The 15,812-nt window shown below is 36.6% G+C and overlaps 1 long non-coding RNA gene across 1 annotated transcript; it reads right to left on the reverse strand.

Moving 5' to 3' along the window:
- Positions 1-4,011: 4,011 nt before the first annotated feature.
- On the reverse strand, positions 4,012-9,478 carry LOC143257567 (uncharacterized). The gene is made up of 3 exons (XR_013031941.1): positions 8,975-9,478; positions 8,250-8,348; positions 4,012-4,882 (listed from the first exon to the last, which is right to left on the reverse strand). It is a non-coding gene; the product is annotated as an uncharacterized LOC143257567 (long non-coding RNA).
- Between the last annotated feature and the right edge of the window lie 6,334 nt (positions 9,479-15,812).

Consider the following 15,812-nt stretch of genomic DNA (forward strand, 5'->3'; position numbering starts at 1 on the left):
TTGGCATCTCCTGCCCATGGAAGCGATGAGATGACGAATCACATCCTGTGGAATGGCTGTCCACTCAGCCTGCAAAACTGCTGCAAGATGAGGTAGAGTCTGAGGTTGAGGTTGTCGCCGTCGCAGACGTCGGTGCAACTCGTCCCAAAGATGTTCGATGGGGTTTAAGTTTGGTGATCTGGAGGGCTAAGGAAGAACGTTGATGTTGTGGTGTCTCAAGAAGACAGTGGTGAGTCGGGCTGTGTGAGGACGGACGTTGTCATGTTGAAAAACGTCGTTGACGTTCACCATGATGGGTTGCACATGGGGCCTAAGAATCTCGTCGACGTACCGTTGAGCCGTAAGGTTCTCTCGAATGTGCAAAAGGTCTGTCCTGGCATTGTAGGCGATGGCAGCCCACATCATGACGCTGCCACCACCAAACCTGTCAACTTCCTGCACACAGTTTGCTGCAAAACGTTCACCTCGGCGACGGTAAATACGGGTCCTTCCATCCTGCCCACGAAGCATAAAACGTGATTCATCGCTGGACCAAACATGCCTCCATCGTCGATGAGGCATTACCCGATGTGCCCGGGTCCACTGCAGCCGTGCTTGACGATGTTGCTGGGTGAGGATGACGCCTCTGACTGTACGTCGAAGTCGGATTCCTGCATCTTGTAGACGGTTGCGTCGGAAATCCTACGCAGCCCTGGTATGGTTGAGGCAGTAGACGTCGCAGTGGTGGTCCTATCCCGAAGGTGACGTAATCGGATGTAGCGATCTTGTGCGGGCGTGGTCACACGAGGTCTGCCAGATCGTGGACGGTCACGAGTTGATCCATGTTGTTGGTGACGATTCCATAGCCTTGTGATAGTGCTTGGGTGGACATTTACAGCTCTGGCAACATCTGATCGAGATTCGCCTGCTTCCAAGCGACCAATTGCGTTATTGCGTTGTGCTTCAGTCAGTCTTGGCGTAACTGTTTTGCGTGTCGTGGCTTAACACTGAGCTATGGAAACCGAGAACCCGTCACTTTTATAGGGATTTTGCACATGTTGCACTTGCAGAACATGCAGATCTCTCAAACAAATTTATTGGACACGAATGCGTTTTGCCGAAATATCCGATGTTTTTCTCCGTATTCAAAGTGCACAACTTTTATTGTCATTTTGGTCTGACAATCAGTGCCTTAACACGTGTAACATCACATACTCTGAGCTTGTAACGTTATTACATATATTTCTCTTTAAAATAACAAAAATATCCCTTTTTCGTTTCTTTTCTTGAAGAGTATATATGTAAAAACGGCTGGTTTGGTTTGAGAAAATATTTTACGATGAGAAGCGAACAACGTTTCGACCTTCTTTGTTCATCGTTAGGTTCACAAAGAAAGAGGTAACTGACCGATAGCTGACCACATGTTTGAAAGGGGTTGTGTAACTAAGTGTAGGAATGTAAAGTGCGTTCTTAGATGTTTGAATATATTTTTAATATAGGTTTCAAAATGTTCCTTTGTATTGGTTTATTTTGGGCTTGAGTTGTTATGTAAATTATATTGAACTGTTTCAGTTTTCAATATTTTTATTTGAGAGTTACTAAGCTATTCTAGTTTGAAGAATTTTACTCCGAGAGTACTTAGTTTGTTCAGTTTACGGTTAAACACTGAAAACACTATTATGTCGCTCTATTATGTTGCTGTTTTGTTTTATGGTTTTATGCTGATGATTTTATGATTACTATTTTCTTCTAGTTTACAGTTACTATTTTGTTCTAGTTTACAGTTTTACTTTCAGACTTACCAGCTTGCTTTACAAATAAGTAATCTACCATAGATTATAATATGTCGGAAATATAAAAAAATAAAAATACATTCGTTTCGTATGTTAATTTTTTTATACAAAATATGATAAACAAAATTACATCACCAACAAGTTGGCAGTTGTAACGTATTATAGCGTTTGTGTGTTTTGTGTTTTTCTTATAGGAAAGCCATATCGGACTATCTGCCGAGTCCACCGAGAGGTATCGAACCCCTGATTTTATGGTTGTAAATCCGTAGACTTACAGCTGTACCGGTGGGGAACGTATTATGGCAAGAATATTAGAAACAAAATGTAGAAATATATAAAATGAAGAACTGTTTGTATGTATGGATAAACCTAAAAGTAAAGATTTTACCGAACGTAGAAAAATCCTCAGATTGTTGTGGATAATGTAAAAGACAAAAGGTTTATTACTTTTAATATGTAAACGAAATATGTGTCAAGAAATACAGCTTTTCTAAAAACTTACTGGTCCATAAGAATTGATAAACCTGAGTGTGTTTTCTTATAGCAAAGCCACATCGGGCTATCTGCTGAGTCCACCGGGAGGAATCGAACCCCTGATTTTAGCGGAGACATACCGCTATACTAGCGGAGGGCTGGTAAGTCTGTTACAAATGTTTTTTGTTTTTTTCTGAAAATTAAAAACCCTAAACAAACTTCCAGAATCTTCATTTTTAATGTAATTATATCATGATTGGTAAAGTTTCTTAAGATAATTAAGAAGATAATTTTCTAAACCTTGATAACTAATTATCACTTTTAGGTAGTTGAATTTACCATTAATTTATACATAGTTCATTGGTTTTAGCTTGCCTGTACAAGCTAAGGCCACATCTGGTTATTTTGACAACCTGATCACATTGTTTTGCAATCTACTGTGTATATTAAACCTGGATTCAAAGGCAGGCAAAGGAACAAGGGGTGCGGTAGAAGTCCTGGTTAAAGTATAGGGAGAGTTACGCACCTGCTGGTAGTGTTAGTAGAAGAGTATTGAATTACGGTGAACATCCGTGTTTGTCGATAGTTCTTGTTCTTGCAAAGCCATAGGGGAAATGAATACATTCATTAAATATTTAACTTCTATGTTTTGCTAGTCTTACAGCGCCGTCACATAATATTCATTAGTAGTTTACTGTGGAAAAGTATGGAGTCGGCCACGTAAGATATAAACAAACAAAACTTGTGTTCCTGATATCAAAACATAAGGAAAAGATACTGCAGAGTTGTATAGTCTGATTTGTTTGATTTCGACGTTTTAAATGGCATAAATTGAGCCATTTTCTTACTCAAATACATTAAAGTGTTCTTGCTTGCGTTATGTTAACGTGACAACAACTGAATGTGTGGTTTCTTGAGGCTACAGTCTGTTGGATATTTACAGATTATAAAAATTGTTCCGAAATTCACGTTTGGATTGGAACATCCTTTAACAATAGCGGATAATTTGTTTGTTTTTCTTAATTTCGCGCAAAGCTACACGAGAACTATTTCGCTAGCCATCCCTAATTTAACAGTGTAAAACTAGAGGGAAGGCAGCTAGTCATCACCACCCACCGTCAACTACTGACTACTATTTTACCAACGAATAGGGGGATTGCGCGTCACATTAGAAAGCCCTCACGGCTAAAAGTGCGATCATGTTTGGTGCGACGGGGATTCGAACTCGTGACCCTCAGATTACGAGTCGAGTGCTTTAACCACCTGGCCATACCGGGCCTATTTTCATTAATAATACAGAAAACAAACTGTACAAATAACAAATTGTAATTACCCCCGTGTTCCGTTCTTTTGTGAATTAAATACTCATTTTTTTTAAGACATGTAAACTTCAAGTTTGATTTCTGTGCGACAGCAGTGGTAGCCCGGCATGGCCAGGTGGTTAAAGCACTCGAAACCTAATTCAGAGACTCGTCTGAGGTAAAGTATAATACGCAATGTAATAAAACACATACTCAAAGTTCATTAATGCGTCAAAAATTGAATATTCCCATACACATGTTTAAATTACTTGCAAGAAACAGTTTACAAAGCCAGCATCGCTCTAGTAAATGTAGGTTAACAAAGTGTGTTCATTAGATTTCTCCATGAGTAGCAGTATATTGTGTACACAATAAGCCAACAAAGGAAAATAAATATTTCATTAATGAATTATACTATGAACAAAGTGAAACAATAAATATTTTCTATTTTACTGAATAGTTGTGACATTCATGAATTGCAAGCATACAGTAATTTTCTATGATTTAGTTATGCAGGATTTGAAAATATCAATTTTTTTATGAATTGGGAAGAGAAGAAAAACCTACTTATTTCAAATTATTATTTCGTTTACCACAATGAACATTTTTTTTTGTAATTATATTTCTATACAAAAATACAAACAAACTAAAGAAAATTGGTGGAAAATATGTATCCTCATTCATCATGATTTCTTAATGAAATCATGTCTTTCAGTCACATAAACTGTGTTGTGATCTTTCTTTTATGTATTGTATTTTGAATATCTCATTTTAATGGCCAGCAGTAATCGGCCATCATCTTGACATTCCGCCTTCTCTGATACCTTCTCTCCATTACCTGATGTCTTGATGATGAACTGCTATTTCATTGCTTCAGTCGCTCTGATCTGGCTAGTCCAGCGAACGTCAAAGTTAAATTTTAAGCTCATCTGGTTTGTCAGCCAGACACATATATTTTTGGTATTTGATTCACTTGGCATGTGCATATGAACCACTGAGAAAGACATAGCTCGTTTCCAATGTTGAGTAAAAATCAGCTACAAGAATGACTGATTTGACTACATTCACAATCACCAAGTTCAGCTTATGGGCAAGTCAATGTACATATAGAGCCTGTAGCCTGTAATCATACTGTATTGCTTAAATACTCAAGGAACTTACTTCTCCTAAGATCTTGGAGTAATCATCGTTACAAAAGAAAATATGAACATTCTTTTTCACAATATCTCCCCAGGATTCTATTGGAGCTTGTTTTCCTTCAATTTCTGATTGATCATTCATTTCATTTTTTCTCTCACAGCTCACATTTTCATTTTCCATTTCTCAACATAGAATCTAATTTCCATCAATGAGAAATAAAAGATATATTTTAGTAGTGCTTATCTAGTTTTGATAAAACAACCATATGCACATAAATACACTTGCAGAATCTTGTGGGAAATAACTCTACAACTTCTGAATAATGACCATGTTATTTCAATAAGATAAATATGATCTTAAAGATGAACAAGTCTCAAGAAATCCTTAATTCTGGAGTTTTGTGAAAAATAAAACTGATGAAAAGTTACACTTCACTAACCTAATCAAGTTCACACTGTAACAGTTGTTGTAAAGTAGTTTGTTAATAAAAACAGTATCTCAAACACTAGTGTGTTAGCCAGTTTGAAGAATCATATTACTTGGAAAAGGACCTTGCCAGCAATGGTTATAGTAGACGTAGTCTGGTCGAGATATTACTACACGATTTTCTTTATTTTACTCAGATGTTTTTCCTTTTGTACAATAATGAAGCCACTGACCTTCTAAGTCAAACACTTTTGAAACAGACAGCTATGTTGGTTAAAATGCTGATAATATTACAAGACTGAAAACATAAGACACTAAGTCAACAAATCTGAGAAAATGATCAAGAAAAATTTACAAAGCACAATCATAGCAAGCAAATTCAAATTGACTCTTTTAAACTACTCAAGGCTAACATGCCAACTTTGTACAGGCCTCCCAGTTTTGTTATTTACAAGACAGTTAATTAACTATATCAAGGTTATATTAATTTCAGATATTGTTACACACTGGTTACAATTAATTTACATTTCTAGAATTAAAACTGAAATGCAACTACATAAGAAATGAAATATCACAGTTTTAATAAATGATAATGTGATGCAATAATAGACTATACACATGCACATAACATTTTTAAACATTTGGGAAAAATTTATGTGATCAAATAGCAGCATTTGTACTTTAAACATTATTTCCTAGTACAGAATATTCTCTTGAAAAGATAATATTTTTCTTATATGTATGTGCTGGGTTTTAAAATATTCTTACATTTGAAATCAGACAAAACAATAACTTGAAAATAAACATTTCCATAAAATTATCTACAGTACAAGTGAAATTGGTATGTTCCAACACCAAAAATACATTTCTGATAGGTACTTACCTCTATTGAGGTAATATCTTTTCCCTCTCTATGCACTGAGAATAGGTAAGTAGAGGTGCACAGAAAGAAGGGAGGATGGAAGCATAGAAAATATCTATTGGAAATATATTTTCAATGTTGGAAAATGTTAACTGATTATATTATATCTTACCCTTACTCATATAATAACAATAATCTCACAGTGAAAAGGTGGAAGGAGAGGTGCAAAAGTTATCTAAACGAGCATCCTCTTTGGAATGTACCCGAAGGGAACCCATGAACTGTGACACCCTCTACAATGGAAACATGTATGGGCACACCCATTACAGACTGCATCCCTTATGTACAAGGATATACTCTACTCAAAATAAAGATATGCTTCTCCAAGTTCAGTGAAAATTATGCACAGTCCAAAACCCAAGTAATGGAAATGGACGTGCAAGATGGTGCAGTATGGCTTAAGTGATAAAAACCATACATGGTGGGTTATCTACAGTCCAAAACCAGACAGCATCATGCATTTCTCATCCACTCTGCATTATAAGAAGGATCTACACCATTCACACCAACAGAACACCACTGCTCTACTTTCCACTGAGTAAAACTGGTTACACTCAGAAGGAAGTCTCTGATCCATGACCCCAGCAACTAAAACTAGCAAATGGCAAGAACTCCCATATCCTACTAAAAAAAAAGGGGAGTGAAAGCACACTGGGGAGGTTGGAGGAACAAAACACCTTAAGACAATGCAATAATTGAGCATGCAACCTTACTTTTAAAAGGCTTCCAGTCCTGGTTTATTAAACTAAAACCAGAAAAATGGGCAGTTATTCCAACACTAGTTTGCTCATGACAGTCAATGAGCAGGTATGGTTTTAATTGGGTTTTGTTTAACAAATAAGATACCATGAGAACAACCTCTAGTGGTCTTTTGGAACATCCCATCTCAACAGTGAGCATTACAGACTTGATTGGCTGCAGGATGCAAATTTATATTTAAGTATACCCAGGCAGGCATCCACATGCCACTGAGTAGGTTACTGAGGTGTAGAATAGAGCACCTATAAAGGTAAGAGAAAAAAGGAAAATGATTTGAGGGTTGAAAGTCTGTTAGACTTACCCTGTCCCATCAGGATATATCAATTTAAACAGGTTTATCACACACTCCATTTTAAACTCTGAAATTCAAGGAGTAGATGTATTATTTGAGAGTTAGAAAATACTTACACCTGGCAGGGGTAGGTTAAATCATGAAGTTGTGACATGTCAGGTAAAGCATAACTGCTCCTTGACATGACTGAGAAGTAAACCTTCCAGCATGAGTTACAATATCTGTGAATGGAGTGAATTAAATATTTGCTCCCAGATCTTTCAGCCATCAAGTAAAGTACAGACTCAAAAGCAACCAGGAAAAGGCCCAAAACATATGTCTGATATATGTCTATATTTCACTACAAGTAAGATATCTAACAGCCTCAACTGAGAATGACTCCTCCCACTCCCACTCTGATTATTGTGCAACACTAGATATCAGATATGGGATGGGAGAGACCTGATTTGGCTCCATGCCAAATATAATAATCCTAGAGTTCACAAGCTAGCTTGTCAATGGGGAAAAAAAAAATTATGAAAGTAAACTAGAAAACACAGATAACATTCAAAGTATCTCTGAATGATCATAATACTAGGAAACCCAACAGCAGCTCTTTGTAGAGAAAAATTATAACATCATCTTAATAAGACACTTAGATACAGTACAAAGACAGAAGACACACTGACAAAGTTGGAAAGTGTCACAAGACAGATATTGCTAAGAGCAATTGAGTGGAATACAAAAGACTAGAGCAAGTAATAAAAAATCAGACAAATGTTTAGACAAGCAAACAAAGAAACCCTAGCAGTCATGGAACAGTTGTAAGTAGCAGAGGAGGTAAGTTTTGTAATATTTTTTTGACATTCTTCCAAGTTTCAATAGAAAGATAGTCATTAAAACAGCACATACTATTGTTTCTATTTAATTGTTTAAAGCATTATACAAGTATAAACACAATGTTATAATATGTATTATTTCACTGACATCAGTACTACTCTCATGAAAAAGATGTGTTCATTTGTATAAGGTCTAATTTCAACCATTTGCATTTGGCATGTTTATGAGGATACATGTTTAAATTACAGAGAAACCTACATTTTCATAAAAGCAATGTTTTTAATATTTTGAGACAAACATTTTAAATACAGCTTTGCTTTATAACACATAGCACACAAATTTACTTAATCTCTGTTTGATTCCTAGTTTTTACAACTTTCTCAAGCATCTCCAAATTTCCAAGACCATATTTTCTTAATCCCTCAAGGAAGGCTTTATTTTCACTATAAGAAAATTAAAATTTCAAAATTATTTTGAGAAAAATCTAACTGTCAACTTGCATGAGATAAAACCACTAATATCTGAGCTTTTCCTATAAATATTAAAAACAGAAACTCATTCTTAGCTAGTGTGCTGTATTCTTCTCTAATAAACTCTGAACTAAAAGAATAAACTTGGAAAATATTAAAAACATATATTAACAGCAAAAAGTATGAAATGTATATATAAAACATGTAAAAAACTTCAACATTAGAAGTAATAAAGTTTTATTTTTAGCTTATTATATGCAAACAGTCCTTGAAGATATTGCTTTACAGATTTTACTTTTTGGAATAATTTGGCTGATACCATTGCAAGTACTATTAACTTAAATTATTGCAAAATCTTGTTATGTAAATACAAAAGAGAAAAGTGATGCTTTAGATTTTGGTTTAATGCTTTATATGCTTCGGTGGACTTTATTAAAATGTTTCTCTGTCTTCTTATATTCTTGTGAAATAATATAATGAATACTGCATATATTTTATATGTAAAATATAAATAATAACTAAACTCATTACAAATATACTGAAAGTTAAAAGTTTCCTTCACTGAAAATGCATTTTTAATGAATACTTATCTCTCTCACATAACAGCTTTTCTCGACTTGTATTGAGCTCTATGTGCACAATTTTTGTTCTCCACTAGCCTTGATGTTTCCACCTATCTTTACATATGATAGAGCTTCACTGTAACATGCAAAAACCCACCACCAACAGGATTATCACAAACCCTCTTTGTACAGATGACTCTCTATTCTTTAGTCGCTCTGATCTGGCTAGTCCAGCGTGTGTCAAGTAAAATTTTAAGCTCATCTCGTCTGTCAGCCGGACACATGTATTTTTGGTATTTGATTCACTTGGCATGTGCATATGAACTACTCGTTTCCAATGTTGAATAAAACTCAGCTGCAAGAGTGACTGATTTGACTACATTCACAATGACCAAGTTCAGCTTATGGGCAAGTCAATGTACATATAGAGCCTGTTGCATGATCTCTTTTATTCTTTACTAAACACAACTAACACTTGCCACCCATTACACTGGCACCATCAGGCATTGAGATGTCAAATTTCGTATCTCAATTACACTTTATACTAGCTCCGCCTGGATGTATGCATTTGAACTTTCTGCTGTCATGAAACCAGTAAATCCTTAATGGATTACTCATTCGAAGAAATATCTAATAACAACTAAAAATTGCTCCCTTCTGGACAAATCTTTGAATTCATCAACCAAAACGGAGAATAGCTTTGCATTTGCTACTTTTTCCTTGTTTCATCTAAAATGATATCTGATATAATTTCAAGTAACGCATTTTGTAATGTGTGATGATTATACTTCGCATTAGCTTGTTCTTCTGTCAGCTTGGATTGCAGCGTTTCTGAATATTTTTTGCAATAGATCCGATACTGTTAAGAGATTGACTTCATTAACCTCATAATTTGTCTTTCAATATCTCCTTTGTGCAGTGTTTCGGACCACTGTTAGTCTGACGGTATTCGCTATAGTTTTGATGTATTAACGATTTGTACTCAAAGTTTCTTTATGTTGTTTATGTATTAGATGTGATACTGTAATTTTTTTACTTTTTGTATGCAGCATATCTGCCTTTACAGTCAACGTGTCACTCTGATTTATTGTGGTTAAGTTGTCAGTTATTCTTATATGAATCACCTGTACACTTTTTCCACCTGTTTAAGCTGTCTTATACGAAGGCACTCTCTTCACTTGTTTGTCGAAAATGTGTCTTTATCAGATCTCTAAAATTGAGATGAAAAAACAGCTGACAGTCTAACACTGCATTTTGATTGAATGTGTACTTCATCTGATCTAAGTGGCCGTTCAACACTGCATTTTGGTTGGATGTGTACTTCATCTGATCTTAGTGGCCGTCCAACACTGCATTTTGGTTGGATGTGTACTTCATCTGATTTAAGTGGCTGTCTAACACTGCACTTTTGTTGGATGTGTACTTCATCTGATCTAAGTAGTCGTCCAACACTGGATTTTGGTTGGATGTGTACTTCATCTGATCTAAGTGGCTGTCCATAGTTCAAATATATTAAAGGAGCATCATTGAAGCATATGAGAAAATTAACTAGATTTTAATGTTTGTAGACCATTAAATTTTTAATAATATTTATTACGACATACACATCAAGAGAAATATATATGAAGCAGTTTGACAAAACAGAACACCTGTCAGACTCTGCACATACATATGTCCGTATACATTAATATCTCATGTAAAGTCCTGTCAAAATATTTCAATATCAAATCCTTGTCGTCTCGCACATCAGACAAGTATACTCTACAAACTGAGCTGAAGGTTTAATCAGCTAAAATCTACTTATAAGGTTTTGTTTTATATATCTTGAACTACCTTTTCTTTTCTACCAAAATCACTGGTCATCATTAACAGTTGAATCCAACATTAACTTTCTCTAGAAATTTAATCTGATAACTTCAGTTTGACCTAGCTGTGTATTTAGAATTTCGACTGGTTTGCCGAGATTCATCACTCGCTGGGACAGTGGTCAGTCTACAGATTTACAACGTTAAAAACAAGGGTTCGATTCTCCTCGATGGACAGAGCAGATAGCTTTGCTATAAGAAAAACACACACGCACACACTGCCAAGATTTTATTACAAGACAAAGAAATCGGACGATTAAAGTGATACATCAGACCAACATATCACTACTAAATTTGGCTTTATAGCTCAGAAAGATTTGTAATAAATTTTCAACCAACAAAATATACCGACTATGTAATAATCGACTGGTTACAACATAGCACTCTGGAGACATTTTACTGTATACCATCTGTTGTTAGCTCAGAATGCCACCAACTTTCACTTATAATTTTTAATTAAATGATTATTTGAACTGCTGATCAGCTAGATTGTTTATTTTTTGAATTTTGCCCAAAGCTACTTGGGCTACTATTTTGCCATAGAATAGTAGGATTAATCGTCACATTATAACGTCCCCACGGCTAAAAAAAACGAACATGTTTTGCGTGACGCAGTTTCGAACCCGCGACCCTCAGATTAAATTTTAAGAGGAACTGTGAATATTGTTGTAAACGTTGTGCCGTTGGATTCTTAGAGGAACAAGGACCACAAAAACGACGCCAGATACAACCCTGAAACCTACACCTAGATCCTCGTCATGTATGGGTGGGTGGTGATGACAAGCTGCCTTTTCTGTAGTCTTACACTGCTAAATTAGGGACGACTAGCGCAGATAGTCCTAGTGTAGTTTTGCGCGAAATTCAAAACAAAACCTCTAGGCTCGGCATGGCCAGGTGGTTAAGCCAGTCGATTCGTAATCTGAGGATCACGGGTTTGAATCCCCGTCACACAAAACATGCTCATCCTTTCAGTCGTGGGGGCGTTCTAAAGTTACGGTCAATCGCACTATTCGTTGGTAAAATAGTAGCCCAAGCGTTGGCGGTGGGTGGTGATAACTAGCTGCCTTCCCTCTTGTCTTACATTGCTAAATTAGGGACAGCTAGCGCAGATAGCCCTCTTGTATCTTTGCGCGAAATTCAAAAATAAAAAACTAACAAACAAAAACCTCTTAAAAGTATGCGAGACCAAACGTGGCACACGTGCTCAGGTACATCGCGAGCGGATGTCCTAACGGGGTTTTTTTCGGATAAAACTAATTGGGAATAATGGAGAAACTGATGGATGTGTTGGAACCTCTGTGAATTATGAGGGGTCTTTAAACCCCCAGCGAGTAATTTATTTTAGTGAGATTAAAGTTGATGAATGTATAATTTTTGAAGTTGATCCAACTATAGTGTTTAGGTGGACCACTAGTAACTTTCCATTAGTTTACCAGATTACTCCACATATATACAGAGTAGAAACTCGAATTAATAACCGTGCACAAGATTGAAAATCCAGTAACTATGTAACAGCTTAACAGATTAAAGTCAATCTATAATCTTATCCCAAACCTAAATAAATGTGAAGTGTATTGTCCAACATATAAGATTAAAGTTTTTAGGTATACAGTTTACAAACCAGAATTAGGACAGTGCTAAAGTATTAACTTTGATATACTTTTCAAGCAAACAACATTAAGAATGAAAATTGTTTAACAATAGGATTGTAGTTTTCGTTTGTTTCTTTTGAATTTCGCACAAAGCTACTCGAGGGCTATCTGTGTTAGCTGTCCCTAATTTAGCAGTGTAAGACTAGAGGGAAGGCAGCTAGTCATCACCACCCATCGCCAACTCTTGGGCTGTTCTTTTACCAACGAATAGTGGGATTGACCGTCACATTCTAATGCCCAGACGGCTGAAAGTGCGAGCATGTTTGGTGCGACCGGAATTCGAACCCGCGATCCTCGGATTACGAGTCGAACGCCTTAACACACTTGGCCATGCCGGGCCTGTAGTTTTTTTAGTCTGATAACTAACTATTGTTACATTTATGTTAACGGTAAGGTAGAGTCTTTTGTCAAAACTCATTAATGTTTTCTAAAGTCAAAAACTACGTGTTGCAATACTAATATTAACGGCTTATTAATTTTTGCCTCGTAAGTGAATAATGCGAATTTTATAATGTGTTGTCTGTAGTTTTGGAAGTAACAGTTAAAAGTTGCAACGTGTGTTAACTGAACCGTGCGTGCTTTTAAAGTTTACATCTAAGTGATGTAACGTCCACCAACTCTAATTACCCAACATAAAAATGGAGGAGGCCAAGGTAAGGCCAAACAAAACAGTTTGTAATTGACAGACCCTGCAGTTAAATCAAAGAAACCAACAAGATATTGAAGATATGTATATGTGGAAGTTAACATCAGGCATATCAACCTTTGTCATTCACAAACCTGAAGGAAACACCTGACAAAGTGACATAAACAACTCCATATTGAAACTTTGTCATTCACAAACCTGGAGAAAGCACCTGACAAAGTGACATAAACGACTCCATGTCAAAACTTTGTCATTCACAAACCTGGAGGAAGCACCTGACAAAGTGACATAAACGACTCCATGTCAAAACTTTGTCATTCACAAACCTGAAGGAAGCACCTGACAAAGTGACATAAACAACTCCATATTGAAACTTTGCCATTCACAAACCTGGAGGAAGCACCTGACAAAGTGACATAAACAACTCCATATTGAAACTTTGTCATTCACAAACCTGGAGGAAGCACCTGACAAAGTGACATAAACGACTCCATGTCAAAACTTTGTCATTCACAAACCTGGAGGAAGCACCTGACAAAGTGACATAAACAACTCCATATTGAAACTTTGCCATTCACAAACCTGGAGGAAGCACCTGACAAAGTGACATAAACGACTCCATGTCAAAACTTTGTCATTCACAAACCTGGAGGAAGCACCTGACAAAGTGACATAAACGACTCCATGTCAAAACTTTGTCATTCACAAACCTGAAGGAAGCACCTGACAAAGTGACATAAACAACTCCATATTGAAACTTTGCCATTCACAAACCTGGAGGAAGCACCTGACAAAGTGACATAAACGACTCCATGTCAAAACTTTGTCATTCACAAACCTGAAGGAAGCACCTGACAAAGTGACATAAACAACTCCATATTGAAACTTTGCCATTCACAAACCTGGAGGAAGCACCTGACAAAGTGACATAAACGACTCCATGTTGAAACTTTGTCATTCACAAACCTGGAGGAAGCACTTGACAAAGTGACATAAGCGACCCCATGTTGAAACTTTGTCTATAAAAAAAAATCAGTTCAGACTGTCTGTTAAGAGACAACAAACAACCAGGAACAGAATCTGAAATGGCTCACAGATTCTACAGTACTTTTGGAAAGAAGGTTATGATTTGCTCCTGACAGAAAATGGCAGAATATGGGTTTCCCTAAGAGAGGGAAAGGAACTGGAAAAGGAGATAAATCAAAAGGGCCGCCATGGCCAAGCATGTTAAGGAGTTTGATTCGTAATACGAGGGTCGCGGGTTCGAATCCCGCTCGCACCAAACATGCTCGCCCTTTCGGCCGTGGGGACGTTATAATGTGACGGTCAATCCCACTATTCGTTGGTAAAAGAGTAGCCCAAGAGTCGGCGGTGGGTGGTGATGACTAGCTGCCTTCTCTCTAGTCTTACACTGCTAAATTAGGAACGGCTAACGCAGATAGCCCTCGAGTAGCTTTGCGCGAAATTCAAAACAAAACAAACAAATAACCAGTTAAAACTCATAAATTTCCACAACAGTTTAACAAATGCCGCAACTGGATGTTGTTGCTTTTTTTCATTAAAATATACATAAATAAACAAATAAAAACCTTTTTCTGTCTCGTGATGTGCGATTTAAAATCAATAACTTCTAAACTTACCACAGAATCAAAGAGAGCGTTAAAATTAATTTATTCCTAACAACACTGTTATATCACACGAACGTAAGAATCATTTTAACAATGATTGAAAATTATAATTATACAAATTACAGCTCTTACAGTAAGGAAGAATATATTTATAAAACAGGCACAAGGTTTAAATCACTGGTGAAATGGTCGGTCGATCTCCTACTGGGAGAGCGGAAAGTCTTCGAATTTACAACGCTAAACACAGGGGTGCGATTCCGCTCGGTTGACAGAGCATCTAGCCCATTGTGATTTTGCTATAAGAAAACACATGTACTGGTGAAATGATTCTCAAGTTTTCAAAAATGATCACACTAGTGATCGAAACGTTGTGCTTGTTTCAAGAATATTCTTCCTTACTGTAGAGGCTGTAAGGTTCAATAAGATAATATTCGTAATCAGTAAATAAACTCAAAACAAAAGTATTAATGATCTACAACTTACTACAATAGCATGAAAGTATTTAATAAAGACTTATTATGATTCACGATACAAACCGTAGTATTTACTTATAATTTTAAAATGAACAGCTTGTTTGCAGTTAAGCTCGAAGCTACACAATAGGCTATCTGTGCTCTACTTACCACTGGTATCGAAACCGGGTTTCTAGCGTTTTAAGTCTACAGACATACCACTAGGTTTCTTCAAAATGTTTTTGTTTTTGAATTTTGCGCAAACCTAGATGAGGGCTATGTGCGCTAGCCGCCACTAATTTAGGAGCGTAGAATTAAAGGGAAGGAAAGTAGTCATCACCGCCCACTGCAAATTCTTGAGATGCTCTACTACCAATAAATAGTGGGATTGACTGTCAAATTATAACGCTCCAATAGCTGAAATGGCGAACACGTTAGGACGAGAAGGGATTCGAACCAGCGATCCTCAGGTTACGAGACGAGAGCCATAACTTTGACGTTCGCTGGACTAGCCAGATCAGAACGACTAAAGCGACTGAAGAGCAATTTGACTGCTTCATCAAAACATCAGGAAATCGAGAGTAGATATCAGAGAAGGTGAAACATCAACACGATGGCCAGTTACTGCTGG

The sequence above is a fragment of the Tachypleus tridentatus genome, chromosome 7 (assembly GCF_004210375.1).
Source record: "Tachypleus tridentatus isolate NWPU-2018 chromosome 7, ASM421037v1, whole genome shotgun sequence".
In the NCBI taxonomy this organism is placed as follows: domain Eukaryota; kingdom Metazoa; phylum Arthropoda; class Merostomata; order Xiphosura; family Limulidae; genus Tachypleus; species Tachypleus tridentatus.